The 11,439-nt window shown below is 40.9% G+C and overlaps 1 long non-coding RNA gene across 1 annotated transcript; it reads left to right on the top strand.

Annotated features, from left to right (window-relative positions):
• The first annotated feature begins 1,866 nt into the window (after positions 1-1,866).
• On the top strand, positions 1,867-10,766 carry LOC118397775 (uncharacterized). The gene is made up of 4 exons (XR_004828491.2): positions 1,867-1,975; positions 2,329-2,438; positions 3,565-3,649; positions 9,627-10,766. It is a non-coding gene; the product is annotated as an uncharacterized LOC118397775 (long non-coding RNA).
• The last annotated feature ends 673 nt before the right edge of the window (positions 10,767-11,439 follow it).

The raw sequence follows: 11,439 nt of genomic DNA, 5'->3' as shown, positions 1-11,439 counted from the left end.
AATGTCTCTATAAGCTTGGCACATCTAGCTACTGGGATTTTTGCCCATTCTTCAATGCAAAACTGCTCCAGCTCCTTCAAGTTGGATAGGTTCCGCTGGTGCACAGCGATATTGAAGTCATACCACAGATTCTCAATTGGATTGAGGTCTGGGCTTTGACTAGGCCATTCCAAGACATTTAAATGTTTACCCTTAAATCAGTCATTGTCCTGCTGGAAGGTGGATCTACATCCCAGTCTCAAATCTCTGGAAGACTGAAACAGGTTTCCCTCAAGAATATCCCTGTATTTAGCGCCATCCATCATTCCTTCAATTCTATCCAGTTTCCCAGTCCCTGCCGATGAAAAACATACCCACAGCATGATGCTGCCACCACCATGCTTCACTTCACCATGCTTCACTGTGGGGATGGTGTTCTCAGGGTGATCTTCCATATGCTTGGGGAGTCTCCCAGATGAACACCAAATGTGTTTTCTTATTTTTTTCTTTAAGAAATGACTTTTTTCTGGCCACTCTTTCATAAAGCCCAGCTCTGTGGAGTGTATAGCTTAAAGTGGTCCTATGGACAGATTCTCCAATCTCCGCTGTGGAGTTTTGCAGCTCCTTCAGGGTTATCTTTGGTCTCTTTGTTGCCTCTCTGATTAATGCCCTCCTTGCCTGGTCCATGAGTTTGTTGTGGTGCCATATTCTTTCCATTTTTCAATAATGGATTTAACGGTGCTTCGTGGGATGTTCAAAGTTTTGGATATTTTTTTACAGCCCAACCCTGATCTGTACTTCTCCACAACTCTGTCCCTGACCTGTTCGGAGAGCTCCTTGGTCTTCATGGTGCTGCTTGCTTGCTTGTTTGCTTGGTGGTGGTGCTGCTGCTGCTTGCTTGGTTGTGCTGCTTGCTTGGTGGTGCTGCTTGCTTGGTGGTGTTGCAAACTCTGGAGCCTTTCAGAACAGGTGTGTATATATATACTGAGATCATGTGACAGATCATGTGACACTTAGATTGCGCACATGTGGACTTTATTTATTTATTTATCTAATTCTTTGAAACAAATATCGTTTTTCATTCCACTCCACCAATTTGGACTATTTTGTGTTACATTAAATCCAAATAAAAATCTGTCTAAATCAGAGGTTTCAATGCAACATAATAGTAAAAACACCATGGGGATGAATACTTGTGCAAGGCACTGTACTTACTTAGTCCACGTCATCCTGGGTGGAACATAAGGCCGCAACAATCTTCTGCCATTGGAGACTGTCTTTGGCCACAGATTTATGTTTGTTTAGCAGACAATGCATGTGTTTTGTTGTTGTTGTTGTCAGTTAGCCAATACGGATAAGGCACAGTGTTTTCAAAATATATCTTGATCTCTCTCCCTCTCTCTCTCCATTTGCCTCACCCATCCCTCTCTCTTTCCCCTATCAACTCTCTCCAGATACGGAGAAAAGGGCACTAAAACTAATGTTTATGTCTGAATCTGCCTAGAGGCTGCTGGTGACTACTATTTCCTTAGTTTTTCCACAGATATGATTCTTATCGAGCATGCTGGAATTAATTATCATCAACTGCAGCCAGATAAACCAGGAGCAATTGCACAACCATAGTTGCAGTCTTGCTTCACAGCACCGAAAATGTATGACCTGAATTAAAATATAGTGTAAATGTAATTCACAAGATAAATCTCATCTCTACAGTTCAACTAGTACATAAATGTATTTGTTGCTGCAAACTTCTTGCAAACTAAATAGTGTGTCATAAAATGTTACCAGAAGTATGCCAAAGTTTGCCACTAGTGGTGAATCTGCGGCAAACCTTTGACAACAATAATATTTATTGCTACTAGTGGCAACAGTTTGCCAGAAGTCGTTTCTGGTGAACACACGAGTTTCAAGACCATTGATGACCAATCAAGGGTACTAAAAACATCTGTTGAAAAATGGAAACTAAACTATCTGCAGTACCTACCAAAGTTGTCCGGTGAGTAACTTATTCATTAAACGTCCTAATAAATGTGACCATTTTATTAGCTAAATGATGTTTAGTTAGCAATGTTTTATAGGGTAGAGTTTCATTATGTCAGTGCTACTGACTGACTAGAGCTTAGCTAGCTAATGTTAGCTATCATATTTTTTGCACAATTTATTTGATAGGTAGCAAGCTAACTAATGATTTGCCTAAACACTTATTTCTAGGTGAATATGTTGCTGTCTTTTAATAACAATATTCCAGTATCACGGTTCAGTAGCATGTCAGCTAGCACAACATCTTAGGTAGCAAGCTAGCAACAATTTGAGTTGATTTGACATCAGAGCAAAACTTAACTTTTGCAGATGGATACCTTCCTGTGGTATTGCGAGGGGGATGCATCAACACCCTGCAAATATGTTTGCGGCGCTCTCACTCGAGATAAATGAGTGTATCGTCTTCAAGATTTGATAAGGTAAGTAAATGCATGTATTCTAAAAAAATGTAGCCAATCCATTTTATTATTTGTAACAATTAGATATGTAATTGCTTTAAACTTGTAGCTAGCTCATCTGGATGTATTTTTCCTTCTGTATTTCTAGAAGCAATCCGTTTCCAAGGCAAAAAATACAATCAAACTGAGGACAGAGAAATATGCGAGCACCAGACAGGTCAAGGCTTTTTGCATGCATGGCTTTGAGATGTGTAAATGACAACATGTTGGGTTGTTTGGATGACCCAATTGCTGGGTTGCAGGCATTGGGTCAATAGTTGTTTTTTCTCTGTATTTACAGCAAGAGTTGTTGGTGCTGGTTTATTATGGTTGTGCTATGGATATTTGACCCAGCCAGTGGGTTAATTCTCCCGCTAGCTAAATCTGACACATCTTCTGGACTGTCTCGGAAACGGTTTCACTCATTAGTTAAAGCTAGCTAAGTTAGCTGGCTAGCTAAATTGCCATAGCTAGATTTGACTTATTCTCCATCTGGGTTCATTTAACCAAACTATTTGGCAGGTTTATCTCATGCTTGCATGGTGATTAATGGAGCTAGCTATCGTTACTGTACTGGTTTTCAATGGTTTCTGACAGTGACCGCTTTCGTCAGACTTCTGAAGTTGAGGAGGATGGATGGAAATTCTGTTAGCCAACTAGCGTTAGAGTTTACCTTCAACTTAGTTTAGCTAACTATGTTTCTGACATATCTTTATTTCTGTACTTAAATGCAGAGGCCAAGGCCAGTGAATGGGCAGCTTTGTAAAGGTACGCTGAATGAATAGAACCTGGCCTCTGATTCCAAAGTTTGAGGTTAAGTAAAACTGCGAAATTTGAATGACCCTGTGTAAAGTAGCATCTACGTCTTCCAGCTCGGTTGCTGGTTCAAATTCCCGAGCCAGCAAGGTGGAAAAATCTGCCTTTCTTCCCTTGAGCAAGGCAGTTAACCCCCAACAACAACTGTTCCCCTGGTGCCGTGGATGTTGACTTAGGCAGCCCCCAGCACCTCACTGATTCAGAGGGGTTGGGTTAAATACTGAAGACACATTTCGATTTAATGCACTCAGTTGTGCAACTGATTAGGTACCACTTTTACTGTCTTTTGCAGCTGAAAAAATGGACCAGGAAACGCTCTTGCTTTTGGACGACTCGACTATAACCTGAAGTTAAAGAACATAAAGGCCTTACATGCAGTGAGTATTCTGGTCATGAGTAAAGGCTAAAGGTAAAAGTGTATGGTCTATGGTAAATCAGCTAGATACCTAACAATGCACTGTTACTGCAGACATGCTTGTGGTCACTGACTGGTAAGTAAACATTCTTGAGCTGTAAGGTTATTTGGGTTAACTGGTTCTCTAAATGCTCTTTAGCTGTTAGGTTCAGATGTCTGCAGTTATAAGTGTAGTATGGGGGATACTCTGGAAGATTTAGAAGCAGCAGGTTTGTGACCGGGGTCACAAGTAGAGCAGGATTTCATCTGTGTAATTGCCTGGAATGGTTTTAAAACCACTGTCACCTTTGGGGACCACTCTGGTAAATTCGATTTTTGTGCAATGAGGCATGTGTGAGAGTTTGCTTGAGGTGATACACTGATTCTGAAATAGATTTTGCCATGCCCAAGTGGACAGGCAAGTACACACACACACACACACACACACACACACACACACTATCCCTCTCCCCATCACACACACCTATGCCTTTGGGATGAGAGTGGGAATATCAAAGCCATGTCATATACACACCCTCAGATGACCATGTCTCTTCTGTAGTTGGACATGGGAGAGCATGCCTTGCAAAATTCCCAGTTTATGCTACAAAACCTACTTTATAAGAGGTTTTAAAAATAGATTATGTTTGACTCAACAAGGCATTGTTGGCAGAATAGATGGATGCAGTTCAATGCATGATTAATATGATTCACTAATACATTTCTTGGTTGTCCAAAAAATATTGCTATCGGGTTGGTACATTGATTGCTGCCTCCACCCATTCAGGATGCACTATTTCAGTTTTAGTGACTCTGTATTTTGGACAAAAACTGACAAATGTTACTAAGGCTGGGATTGTCAATACAATCAAACCAGAAATGGCAAAGATCACAAGATCACAGTTAAAATGTGGCTAATAGACTAGCGTATCTATTTATGAAGCTATTTATTTAGCAAGCAAACAACCCAGTGCCTAACCTTAGCTAGCTAGCTACAGTAGCTGCTGGGAGTATGTAAACTCAATGGGTGAGTGACCAACTTCCTCCATATTTTACATAATCTAACCAATTAAGGATTATCGTAGTAACTTGTAACCAAAGAAGCAAAATGTGGTTTTCCTCAAAATAATAATTATTGCGAGCTATGACATGATGTAATATATCGCAAGAGAAAAGATCATTTGACCTTATGAAACTCGCCAGATCATTTTCCATCAATGGATGTCGATTTAACTTGTTTGACTGCTATGATTAAGCAATAAGGCAGAAGGGGGTATGGTATGGCCAATATACAACAACTAAGGGCTGTTCTTAAGTATGATGCAACACGGAGTTCCTGGATACAGCCGTTAGCAGCTGTATATTGGCTACAGTTCATACCACAAACCCCTGGGGTGCAGTATTGCTATTAGAAACTGGTTACCAACGTAATTAGAACAGTAAAACATTTTTTTTTCGTCATACCGGCTCTATTAATTGACCAAACACACGCCCGCTTTCCCACTATACATTGCTATAGAATTTTCACAAATGCCTTACTCTACGTCATTCCCAAACATTCTTTGAAAGTAAGAAACTGTCCATAGACCATGGCTGACGTTTTACATTCTCCCAACCAATTGTGCAATTTTATAATATTTTTTTACTTATTGTGTATATAATGTTGCTGCTATTGTCTCATGACCGGACGCAGATTGGAGAGCCTTCTGAGAATCCGCTATGCCCTCAGACGAACCATCAAACAAGCAAAGCGTCAATACAAGATTAAGATTGAATCCTACTACACCGGCTCTGACGCTCGTCGGATGTGGCAGGACATGAAAACTATTACAAACTACAAAGAGAAACAAGCCTACCAGATGAGCTAAATGCCTTTTATGCTCGCTTCGAGGCAAGCAACACTGAAGGAATGCACGAGAGCACCAGCTGTTCTGGATGACTGCGTCATAACGCTCTCTGGAGCCGATGTGAACACAACCTTTAAACAGGTCAACATTCACAAAGCCACGGGGCCAGACAGATTACCAGGACGTATACTCAAAGCATGTGTGGACCAACTGTCATGTTTCTTCACTAACATTTTCAACCTCTCCCTGACTGAGTCTGTAATACCTACATGTTTCAAGCAGACCACCATAGTCCCTGTGCCCAAGTAAGCAAAGGTAACCTGCTTAAATGATTACCGTCCCATTGCACTCACGTTGGTAGCCATGAAGTGCTTTGAAAGGCTGGTCATAACCCACTCCAATTCGCATTCAACCCCTACAGATCCACAGATGACGCAATCTCAATCGCACTCCACACTGCCCTTTCTCACATGGACAAAAGGAACACCCTTATATGAGAATGCTGTTCATTGACTACAGCTCAGCGTTCAACACCATAGTGCCTACGAAGCTCATCACTAAGCTAAGGACTCTGGGACTAAACACCTCCCTCTGCAACTGGATCCTCGACTTCCTGACGGGCTGCCCCCAGGTGGTAAGAGTAGGCAACAACACGTCTGCCACGCTGATCCTTAACACTGGGGCCCCTCAGGGGTGTGTACTTAGTTCCCTCCTGTATTCCCTGTTCACCCACGACTGCGTGGCCAACACGACTCCAACACAATCATTATATTTGCTGACGACACAACAATGGTAGGCCTGATCACCGACAACTATGAGACGGTCTATAGAGAGGATGTCAGAGAACTGGCAGTGTGGTGCCAAGACAACAACCCCTCCCTCAATGTGAGCAAGACAAAGGAGCTGATCGAGAACTACAGGAAGAGGCAGGCCAAACAGGCCCCCATTAACATTGACGGCGCTGTAGTGGAGGGGGTCGAGAATTTCAAGTTCCTTTGTGTCCGCATCAACGAACTATCATGGTTCAAACATACCAAGACAATCGTGAAGAGGGCACAACAAAACCTTTTTCCCCTCAGGAGTCTGAAAAGGTTTGGCATGGGTACCCAGATCCTCAAAAGGTTCTACAGCTACACCATCGAGAGCATCCTGACCAGTTGTATCACCGCCTGATATGGCAACTGCTCGGCATCTGACCGTAAGTCGAGGGTAGTGCAAATAGCTGAGTACAACACTGGGGCCAAGCTTCCTGCCATCCAGGACGTATATAATAGGCGGTGGCAGAGGAAAGCCCAGAGAATTGTCAGAGACTCCAGTCACCCAAGTCATAGACTGTTCTCTCTGCGACCGCACAGCAAGCGGTACCGGAGCACCAAGTCGAGGACCAAAAGGCTCCTCAACAGCTTCTACCCCCCCAAGCCATTACACTGCTGAACAATTTATAAAAATCGCCACCAGACAATTTACATTGACCCCCCTTGTACACTGCTTCTACTCGCTGTTTGTTTATTACCTATGCATAGTCAATTCGCCCCCACCTACATGTACAGTTTACCTCAACTAGCCTGTACCCCTGCACACTGACTCGTGCCCCTTGTATATAGCCCTGTTATTGTTATTGTTACTTTTTATTATAACTTTTTATTTTGGCCTACTTGGTAAATATTTTATTCTTCTTGAACTGCACTGTTGGTTAAGGGCTTGTAAGTAAAGCATTTCACGGTAAAGTTTACACTTGTCACATGCGCCGAATACAACAAAGTTTGATTTGATCTAAGTGCTCGTAAAAACGTTTAAAAAATACATCATAGTCTTCATGGGGGTGTATATGAACAGATTTTTTATAACATTTGATGTTGCTAAAACACTGTCAGTTTCACTTTAATGAGTTTCATTACCAGAAAAGGGTTTGGTGATGCCATTTCAACATGGCATTCATGAATCCCTTTCACATTCTGCTCCATGTCCTATTGGAACATTAGATGAAGGCATGCCTTTGAACAATCCTGGAATGGCTGTCTCTGGAAAGCAATAAAACCTGAATGGGGTGAGATGTTTAATATAAGAACAATCACTTGGCACTAACGTCTAATTTATTCATTTATTTTAAATGTGGTTAGTATGACCATAAAAACAACCTGACAAGCAATCTATTACATTAATAAGTCAAATGTAATACTTGATCCTTAGGGGAAAAGACATTCTAAAATATGTTGCATTACAATCGGTAGCCTTACAGTACTGTAGCTAGTGTAGTTCTAGTCTAGAATTATTTGTACGATTTTGAGGCCTGATAGCTACTGAAAATTAACAAGGAACCCACTGGTAAACACACTGGTTGAATCAATGTTGTTTTCACATAATTGCAATGTTATTACATTGAACCGAAGTGGAATAGACGTTGAAATGACGTCTGCCCAGTTGTACCAGTCTGAAATGAAAATAATTGGTTGTGTCAGTGTGTCTTGTAGCCGCTAACAAAGTCCTACTGTTCTGAATGTGGCCTCTGTTTCTGCTAAGGGGACTAATTGAGTTGCACATATGAGGTGGTGTGTGTGTAAATCGATTAGCATTGTTAGCCTGTCAGTGTAGCAGAGGGTCAGGTAGCCTTGAGTGAGAGCGTCCTCTCGTTCATTAGCTGACTGGGAGTGACAGAACGGTGCTACGCTGCTGCTCTGTGTGTCAAATCTGGACTGATAGAAGGCTTGCACAGACATGAGTGTGTTTCTCTCTGTGTGTGTGTGTTTTGGGGGGAATGCAGAATAGCATACACGCACATAAATACACACAGTTGAAGTTGAAAGTTTACATACACCTTAGACAAATATATTTTAACTCCGTTTTTCATTCCTGACATTTAATCGTAGAAAATATTCCCTGTTTTAGGTCAGTTCGGATCACCACTTTATTGTAATAATGTGAAATGTCGGAAAATTGAAGGGTGAAGTTGGTCAGAAGTTTAGATACACTCAATTAGTATTAGGTAGCATTTCTATTAAATTGTTTAACTTGGGTCAAACGTCTCGGGTAGCCTTCAACAAGCTTCCCACAATAAGTTGGGTGAATTTTGGCCCATTCCTCCTGACAGAGCTGGTGTAACTGAGTCAAGTTTGTAGGCCTCCTTGCTCGCACACACTTTTTCAGTTCTGCCCACAAATTTTCTATGGGATTTGAGGTCAGGGCTTTGTGATGGCCACTCCAATACCTTTTACTTTGTTGTTCTTAAGCCATTTTGCCACAACTTTGGATGTGTGCTTGGGGTCATTGTCAATTTGGAAGACCCATTTTCCACCAGGCTTTAACTCCTTGACTGATGTCTTGATGTTGCTTCAATATATCCACACAATTTCCCTCCCTCATGATACCATCTATTCTGTGAAGTGCACCAGTCCCTTCTGCAGCAAAGCACCCCCACAACATGATGCTGCCACCCCGTGCTTCACGTTGGGATCTTCTTCCTTGCTGAGCTGCCTTTCAGGTTATGTCAATATTGTACTTGTTTGACTGTGGATATAGATACTTTTGTACGTGTTTCCTCCAGCATCTTCACAAGGTACTTTGCTGTTGTTGTGGGATTGCACTTTTCGCACCAAAGTACGTTCATCTCTAGGAGACAGAACGTGTCTCCTTTCTGAGTGGTTTGACTCCAACCTAAGTGCTGTGTGGTCCCATGGTGTTTATACTTGTGTACTATTGTTTGTACAGATGAATGTGGTACCTGCAGGTGTTTGGAAATTGCTCCCAAGGACGAACCAGACTTGTGGAGGTCTACAATTTTTTTTTTTCTGAGGTCTTTGCTTATTTATTTTTTATTTTCCCATGATGTCAAGCAAAGAGGCACTGAGTTTGAAGTTAGGCCTTGGAATACAAGTGTTTGTAAACTTTCGACTTCAACTGTACATTCACATCTCTCTCTCACACACACACACACACACACAATGACACACAGAAAACAGATAATGCAATTATATTTAAAGGCTTATTCTCCTCTTTTTGTGTTCAGTCAAACATCTTTCCCTGCCCCCATCTGTGTCTGGTGTCTATCTACCCAGTCCTCTTTGTCATTTGTTAATGCCTGTCTGCTTGTCACACTAAACCTATTTCTGTTCCCAGTGTGTCTCCACAGAGTTGACTCTGTCTCTGTCCCGACAATCACCAGCCATGCCATGCGTAGAACTGCCTAATGTTCTTCTGAGTGTTCCCACTTGGAATGCTTCCAGGTTCTATTTGGAACACAAGCCTCCCTATTGATCTTGTCTCTCTGGCTATGTTCTATACCAGGCTCCATCACTAACACTGTGTGTGTGTGTGTGTTGTACGTCACTCTGGATAAGAGCATCTGCTAAATGACTAAAATGTTTGTTAGCTGTGCTTAAGGATTGTTTACATGGATGCTATACATTATATTTTTACATTCATTCCTCAATGAATGTCGACAGGAGTAGAAAGTAGTCAGTGATGTTGATGCTGGTTGTAGTTGATTTAATTGTTATATTATTTTTTCACTCTTACATTTTTTTTTAATCAGCTGTGTTGCCCAGACAGGATACGATCTGATCAAGGGTTGAAGACTGTAGATTTTAAAAGCAATGCATGTGTGGAGATTGTATTCATGGTAAATGCTGCACATGTAGGCTCTATCGGAAATTGCCTTTGAAAGCCGCATTCTCTACCACCTGGGATCGGATAGGTTTCTAAATGGAATATTGTATTGGGAATTCGTCTGTTTTTTAAAAAGTTTTTGCTGCGTTAGAATGAAATTATAAGTATTCTGCTATAATTCACATTTTAGCTGTAATCAAAGAAATCTTATTTTACATTTGAGGACACATTTTTGCATTTTTAATGAATTAATCATTTTGAGGTTTAGTGAAAATGTAAGGAACTGGTGTGAATTTACTTTTGCAAGTTATGCGCTAATAGTTATTTAATTCCAGCCATGAATCTATTTATGGGTGATAACATCTCCTTTCTAATAAAAAATATGTAGAGTGATTTAAACAGCACTACAAATTATTATCTTCTATGCAAATGTAACTGTTCGAAATGTATTTTTCCATAGACATGTCTGCCGTTGGCTTAGAACTAGTTGAACCACCTAACAGACCTTTGATGTGGCTGACAGTGTTTGAGAGGAAAATAAATATTGTAGACGATTTTGCTGCCAGTGCTCAGTCTGCCTCTGTAGTCGGAATGATTCACTGGGATAACTAAATATCTTTCTACTGACACACACATCTTTGTTCTTACTGACACACACACGCGTTAAAGGTATACACACACACACACACAGTCTCAATGGTAGAGAGGAATATATTGAGCTGTCATTTTAAATTAATTGAACAGCTGACGTCAGGCTTCTCTCCAGAGAAACATGTAGCAGTGAACCAGGCTGTTCAAAAACTTATTTTAAAGAGAACCTCACTGACTTACTCAGAACAATAAGCCTGTAAGCCTACCATTTATCTAAAATAACACTCGGCAATGTGTCACAATTTTTCCATTTTCCCGCTACGGAAACAAGAGGATCAAATCAAGCTGCTGACTGAAATTAGTTATGTTGGGCTGAAATTAATATAATTTGCTTGAAATTGTTGCTCTGGGTAAATGTATACTTAAAGGACACAAGGGCCAACTAGTGACAACACAACACTGATCTGACACTCACTGCTATGTTGCTTCTACTTTCATATCTCACACACCCAAACACACACACACCCTAAAACCCACCTCTTAAACATACACGAGTGTAAATTTAAAGCAGGGATGATGTAATGTTTTACAGTAAGAAAATTGTACTGAAAAATATATTACAGTATCTCTGGTGTAAAGCAAAATTACAGTATTAAGCTGCTAACACTGTACATTTACGGGGGAAATGATTCCTGAAATATTCTAAATGTAAATACAGCAAAACATTTTGTAC

Source organism: Oncorhynchus keta, chromosome 19, assembly GCF_023373465.1.
Source record: "Oncorhynchus keta strain PuntledgeMale-10-30-2019 chromosome 19, Oket_V2, whole genome shotgun sequence".
Classification (NCBI taxonomy): domain Eukaryota; kingdom Metazoa; phylum Chordata; class Actinopteri; order Salmoniformes; family Salmonidae; genus Oncorhynchus; species Oncorhynchus keta.
The sequence above is the reverse complement of the archived record's forward strand: the minus strand, read 5'-3'. Positions and strand labels throughout refer to the sequence as shown.